We start from the raw sequence: 7,500 nt of genomic DNA on the forward strand, positions 1-7,500 counted from the left end.
CCACTGCTTGGGAGGTGAGCTTGAACTGTTAATGACAGGCCTGGCGCGCGCGTCTGCTAAAATGAGTAGAGAAAGGTCGCCCAAATTAAAGGGCTGCCCGGGGATCGCCTGCCTGCCAGCGTCTAAATAAGGAAACCTGTGCAAAGTATGAATGAATACACAAGCAAGTCCACCAACCTATCACCGCGTGCCAGCCTGCCTAACAGTGCCTTGCCGAGGACGGAAGGTCCATATGCAGTAGAAGCGGATGTATTTCTCTGGATTTGAGTGTGAGTGTGAGTGTGAGTGTGAGTGTGAGTGTGAGTGTGTGTGTGTGTGTGTGTCTGTGTGTGTGTGTGTGTGAGAGAGAGAGAGAGAGAGAAGAGAATGAGTGTGTGTTTTTGTTGGTTGTTGTGTCTCATCTGTTATTGTTTGTGGGCAAACCACCCTAATGAGCCAGAGTGGTTTCGCACTCATCAGCGAGGTATGGAAAGCATGACAATGCGTTTTTTTTATCGCCGGATAGCTTGGCAGTGCGATCGAACTTGCCCGTCTCGGTTCCACAAACAAACTAACTCATCGGAAATCAGGCTCAGTGTTATGACAGCCACGCCTCGGGGCTAATTTATGAAGCCCAGATTAATTTAGTCAGTGGGTGCAAAAGAGCCAAGAAAACAGTGGAGCGTCTGCGGGTGTGTATAAATGTGTCTGGGCATATCACAAAGTCATAATTGCTTTCCTGTTGCTCCCTGCTGGGAATTGGGTAAAGGGATCTCACAGGGATCGCAGTGCAACAGAAGAGAAGAGAAGGAAAACAGTCGTGCGTGTGCGTGTGCGTGTGCGTGTGCGTGTGTGTGTGTGTTAATGTAGCCAGTGCCGAGTGTCCGGCTGCATTAGCGTGAGTGTGGCCGTGGCTGTGTGTCTAAACTGCTCCTGCTGTGTGCCCTGGTGGTGTGCAGAGTGCTGTCTGTCGTCACCTGCTGTAGCTGTGGAGGCCCTGTGGCCCCAGCGCTGCGTGATCGAGCGGCTCAGGGCTCTCTCTCTGTCTCTCTCTTCTCCTCACGCTAGCGCTCGCTCGGCCCCACACTCACTCTGGGTCTGCTCTCTCTCTATGTCTCTCTCTCTCTCTCTCTCTCTCTCTCTCTCTCTCTCTCTCTCTCTCTCTGTCTCTCTCTCTATCCTCTCATCCACAAGCTGGAGGGACACTTCCTCTCATTTTTCTCTCTTTCTCTCTTGCCCTCAATCTTAATTTTTATCTTTCTCTCTATGTCTGGGTGATGTTGACTCACTCTCTTGCTCGGGTTGGTATATTCCCTTGCTTATTTCCCCTGCATTCTTGATGTTAACGCTCTTCCCCACATTTACCTGCACACACACACACACACACACACACATACACACACACACACACTCACACACATACACATACACATATACATAGACCCAGACGGCCCTCAGTGTAGTTATCTGGTTAGCTGGTCCAGCTGCATGCTGCCCGGTCCTTCATCCCCGCTGGTTCTCCTCGAGGGTCCGGCCGCAGGAGCCCCAAACACCCAGGGGGCCTGGAGCCGGCTGCTTTTTACCGTGAGGCCCTCGGGGCAACACCTCACACACTCTCCTAAAGGCGGCACTTTCTCAGCCCAGCTCCTCTAAATTACCCCCTTCCCCACCGGCCCACCCCGCCCTGCGGAGCAGCAGGACCACCCTTGCTCAGGGGAGGAGCGGCTGACCTCAAGCCCCCGCCAAGGTGCTTCGTCTTTGGGGAGGTCTGAACGTGCCGTGGATTCTTAAGTCTTTTGATGCAGCCTCTCTCCTTTTTTACAGACACACACACACTTATACATCCTCGCTCTGTTTTTCCCGCTTTCTCATTCTTTCCTCTTTCCTTCTCTCTCATTTAGAGTGTCACAGCCTGGCGTGCCTGCCTTTAGTGATGTTTGTATGAAGTGATTCTTAAGGCTGCCAAGACAACCCAGAATCACTTGGCCTAATTTTGGGGGTGTTGTGTGTGTGCAGCACGGAATGAAAACACAAAAGGCTTTTTCTGATGTGTGTGTGTCTCTCTCTCTCTCTCTCTTTTTCTATCTCTCACTCTCTCTCTCTCTCTCTCTGTCTCTCTCTCTCTCTAGCGCACGCTCTCTTTCTTTCTATCATTCGTTCATTCACGCCATCTTTAAGCCACACAGAAATGCCCAGAGTGCTGGAGAATCATGGAGGAGGTTTGTTCTCTGCATGTTTACACCACCCAGCGAGCAGATCCTCCACCAGCAACTCACCCAGGGCAACACCACGGAATTAAAGAAGAAATCAGAGAAATCAAAGACATCAGGGAATGGGTAGAGTAGGACCAATTTAATCCCAAAAGTAAAAAAAGCTGTATTCTCCGAGTTCTCAGTGTTTTATAATCCTCAGGTTTGATTTGCATGGGGATGGGGGATTTATTTGCCATTAGGTAACATATGGTTTAATCCCAAGCTATTTAGTCTGAGTGAGGAGGTGGAACTGTGCTGTAGGTGCTCACAGCTGTAGCAGGCCATCCAGCTCCCCTGGTGCGAGTTAAGACTCTGGAGGAGAGGATAGAGGGAAGAAGATAAAAAAAAGAGGAGTAATAATCCTTGGAGCGCAGCTTGTTTATCAGGCGGTGCGGTTTGGAGCCTTCCACCAGTGCTGATAAGGCATCTCAGGTTGCCCATGTGGGATGCCAGATACTATCAGCCCGCCACACACATACATACACACACACAGACACACACACACACACTCACATACACAGACACACACACAGACACACACACACACACAGACACACACACACACACACAGACACACACACACACAGACACACAAACACACACACACACACAAACTCTCCCCGGCTGTGTGTATAAGCCTTGACTCTCCCTCTCCCTCCCTCGATCTGTGTGATGGCTGATCTTATAAACATGAATTGTCTGTGCCAAGCAGCACCGTTTATCCAGACCGGAGTTATCTCTGTGCCATGACCAAAGACAAAAGACGTTACTGTCTAGGATCACTCGCTGGCCTGATACTAATCGCATCGGCTCTACCTCCCTCACATCACATCCTTAAAAAAAAAAAAAATCTGTGACTCTGTTGCAATGAACAGTGTAGCAAACAAACAACTTTGTTTTCGACCTATGGTGGTGCAAGATGGAAAGCCTCTGTGGGAAAGAATTCATTGTACTCCTGTTTTAGTTTTTGAAGTTTAAACTTTAAGGACTCTTTTGTTGACGTATTTCATCCAGAGTGACAAAGCTTTGACTGTCCATCCTGTACTTAAAACCATCAGTGCGTCTGTATTGTAGGTTGGAACCAAGCCTACTTGACCGAAGGTGCATATTATGGTAATGCAAGGTTGAATGTTTTGCCAGTGAAACAGGTGGCAGTCGCATAGTACCTGACCATGAATCACTTTTGCTGGTTTGCTGGCTGGTGATTTACCTCAGAATTGTAAGATTTTCTTACGATTATCTAAATGAGAGCTATGACTGAAAATTGTAGGGAAAGCCTTGTAATGTGCCATCAGCTTCTGCTCTGCCCCACGCTAAAAAAGAACTCCCCTCCTTTTGGATGATTTAGTGCTTGCTCTCTCTCTCTCAGCTCATGGCCAGAGCAGCCCACTGAGGAGCAAATGGAAAGGGACACATTAATGGCAGCTGAAATCAAAGCCAGCTTTTAATTGCATCTTATTTTTTAATGATTTGCTGGAAAAAGTGAGGTGGGCGCTCTGACTGAAGGGTCTATAATGGAGGCTGACGTCCCTGTTGGGCCAACAGAGCAGTCTGTCAATGGCATTAGTGTTTCTCATCTCTTCCTACTCTCTCTCTCTCTCTCTCTCTCTCTCTCTCCTTCTCCCTCTCTCCCTCTCTTTCTCTGTATCTGTCTCTTCTTCTATCACTGTAGGCTGGCTGTCTGGAGCTCTCTCTCGCTGACAAATGGCTGCTGCCACGTCACCTCGCCTGTTCTGTCTTCCTCTTCTGCATCTCTCTCTCCCTCCCTCTCAACATCTTTCCTTCTCTCTCCCCCTCCCTCTCACCCTCTCACCCTCTCACCCTCTCACTCTCTCCCTCTCGCCCCGCCACGCCCCAAACATTATCCTTCATTCTGCATACAGTTTTCTGTCCTAAGGTTTATTCTACTGTGTAGCTAGACTTTCTCCACCACAAGTGTGAAGTGTGCCTGACAAGGAATCACTGTTTGCATTTGCTATTTTTGTGAGTGTTTATGTGAATGTGTATGTGAATGCGTATGTACTGTCTGTGTAGGAGGATATTCAGTTGTGTCTGTGTCTGTGGTTGTGTTAGTGTGTGTGTGTGTGCGCCTGGGTGCTTAAATGCTCACTGGCTGGGGGCAAAGTGGAGCGATTGGGCATTTCCTTCCCAGTGGGCCCGAGTGAGCTGCATGGATTTCCTCCAAACCGCCCCGCACCACCCACAGTACTCCGTCACTCTAACGTATGCGTACCCGTGCTTATTTATATGCCTTGAACACACAAACATGCATATACGCACACGCGCCGGTCCTTGTCGCCCCTTGTCGAAGCATTTGAGGAGATCTCATTTCCTCGCCCTGTGATGTGTAGCATTCTTCCTGCTTAACACACACACACGCGGCAGAATTCCCCTCCATCATCTGCGCCACGCACATCTCCATGCGGAACAATGACACAGTGTGTTTCTGAAGCCGTGTGCCCAGTCCGTGTCACCTTCCCCCCACCCGCTTTCATCCGCCATGAATAAAACATAACGCAGCAACACTGCTTACCAAGTCCAAGCGCCCGTGAACAGGCATTGCATTGTGGGGGCGGCGCAGTGAGCTGCCGCACTGCTGTCGAAGACCCCCCTCGATCGACCGCAACGTCAGGGCTCCCGATCCCAGCCACCAGCGCAGGTCCATTTCCAGTCTTTCATCACCCAAGGCTGCATAGTTTTGGGGCTTCTCCTGTTGGCCTGGGCCAGGATATTTTAGGCTTAGATTCACCCCGCGTCCTAGTCTGCTGCTGCTGCTAGAAGGCTTGTGTGTTTTGATGGGCCTCTTCACTCTCCAAGGTGCAAGCAGCGCCGCAGAAACCAAAAGTATCCGTCGCCCACCCCACTCTAAAAATACTACCCCCTCTGGGGTAAAAGAGTACTGTTTATCCCAAACCCAGGGGCCGTTCCTTCTGCCTCTCAGTTTGAGGTTGCGTCCCTCAAGGAATAACATATTTTCTTGGCACCGTCCCTTGGCGATGGTGAGGATTTGTTTTTGGTTGTAAATGTTATATTCAAATTGAGCCGTATTTTTAGGGTATGTAATTTTTGCAGAATGTGCCCACTGGTGTGGGGGGTGTGGGGTGTGGGGTGGGGGGGGGGGGGGGGGGGGGGGGGGGGTTGGTAGCCATAATGAGGCATGTTGGCTTTTTTTTCTTGGTGGAGGGACAGAGCGGGGACCCCCCTAACATTGTGGTGGGCTCATCGAACCATCCACCCCCTCTCTTCTCCCCCTTTCTTTTTTGGTCCAGTATTTCGCTGGCTGTCTCTCTGTGATTAGCAGTCTTTCGTCTCTCTCTTACTCTCTCTCTCTCTCTCTCTCTCTCTCTCTCTGTCATCAAACACACACACACACACACACACACACACGCTCTTCCGCAGTCCCCAGCTGACAGTTGGTAGTGTGGTGATGCTGCAGTGGCAGCCTGGTGAATCTTGCCGAGAGTCATCATGAGAGCTTCTCCTGTAGTCTCCTTTGGCTGCTCACACTTTGCTCTTCTGGACTGAGGGCTCTTGGAATGAAAACCAGATCAATCAATACAGGTTCTCACACTACCAACTGTCAGCTGGGACTGCGGAAGAGTGTGTGTGTGTGTGTGTGTGTGTGTGTGTGTTTGATGACAGAGAGAGAGAGAGAGAGAGAGAGAGAGAGAGAGAGTAAGAGAGAGACGAAAGACTGCTAATCACAGAGAGACAGCCAGCAAAATACTGGACCAAAAAAGAAAGGAGAGAGGGGGTGGATGGTTTGATGAGCCCACCACAATGTTAGGGGGGTCCCCGCTCTGTCCCTCCACCAAGACATTATTGGCCGTTATTACGTTATTGGCCGTTATTACGTTATCGGTTGCTACACACCTCAACATCCTGTTGCATTGTGTGTTAGTGTGTTTGTGTGTGTGCGTGAATGTGTGTGTATATTTCTCCAAGACTTAGTGAGCGGGATGAAGAACAGACAAACTGACAAACTGACAAACTGACAAACTGACAAACTGACAAACTGACGAACAAAGCCCGTGTTGAAATGATTGAGTAAGAGGAGTATGCGTGTGAGGAGTGTGCGTGATTTGCGTGTGAGTGTACACATGCATATGTGTGTATGTGCATAAGCAGTCACTCACACACACACAGACACACACAGACACACACAGACACACACAGACACACAAAGACACACACAGGCACACACAGACACACACACACACACACACACACACACACACACACACACACACACACACACACACACACACACACACACACACACACACACACACACACACACAGGTAAGGTAGGCAGTGATGGAGGGGGCCTCCCTGTGGGTTCTCACGGATGTGAACAGGCATGTTATGTGGTGGGCGCGGGCTCCACATCTCCAGCCCCGAGCCTAAATGTGCCTTTGTTCCATCACCTGGCATCAATCAGGCCGGTCCTCGGCCCGCACAAAAGCCCCTTCAGCCCCTTCGCCTCCATTTGGCTTGGCAGGGCAGCCCTTTTTATCAATATACACCAATCTTTATTAGCTCGCTTTTTTGCCTTTGAAATCCCGTTTCCGTGTTTTTGTAGCCAGTGCCATGGCGGTCGGGCCGTCTAACGGGAGTGACACGCTTGACAGCGGAGTGAGACGTAACTGCTCACTCTCCCTGGTGTTACGGGGGAACCTTTTCAGGGCATGTGGCCTATGTATTTTAGTGAGGGTGTGTGTGTGTGTCTGTGTGTATGTGTGTGTGTGTGTGTGTGTGTGTGTGTGTGTGTGTGTGTGTGTGTGTTGTGTGTGTGTGTTTAGTGGTGTAAGTGCATGTTAGGGCTTGTGTATTTCTGTGTATTGGCGGGAGTATATGTGCTTAAGCTCTTAAGACTGATATGGTGTTGCTAGCCCTGCCAAAAAAGAAATCAGCTGAGTTATGTGTTTCACTCAGTTCTGTGTTTTGATTGGTCAATCAGGCTCCTTGGCACCTGGAAGCTCAGTCCCCATCTCTCATTTCCCCATGTCTGGCATCTTTCTCTCTCTCTCTTTTTCTCGCTCTGTTTCTTCTCCATCTGTCTTCCTCTGTCAGCAGCCTTTCATATCCCCCTCTTCCACCTCGCTTGATAAAGTGTCTGGTTCCCGTTTTCACACGCCGCTCGCACCCAGCGCCGATGCCGACCCCTGTGTCCTGCACAGTTCAAAAGAGCCATTTGCCGTTGCGCTCAGCGTCTGAAAGTGTTTCTGAGTAATAGCAGGTGATTTTCTACCATTTCTGTTCAGTCTGT

General features: G+C 49.9%; 1 protein-coding gene across 1 annotated transcript in view; it reads left to right on the plus strand.

Moving 5' to 3' along the window:
• The window catches only part of bbs9 (Bardet-Biedl syndrome 9), a 149,337-nt gene that overhangs the window by 61,435 nt on the left and 80,402 nt on the right, over positions 1 to 7,500 (plus strand). The gene's annotated exons all lie outside the window — the stretch shown is intronic.

The sequence above is a fragment of the Sprattus sprattus genome (genome assembly GCF_963457725.1).
Source record: "Sprattus sprattus genome assembly, chromosome: 19".
Classification (NCBI taxonomy): domain Eukaryota; kingdom Metazoa; phylum Chordata; class Actinopteri; order Clupeiformes; family Clupeidae; genus Sprattus; species Sprattus sprattus.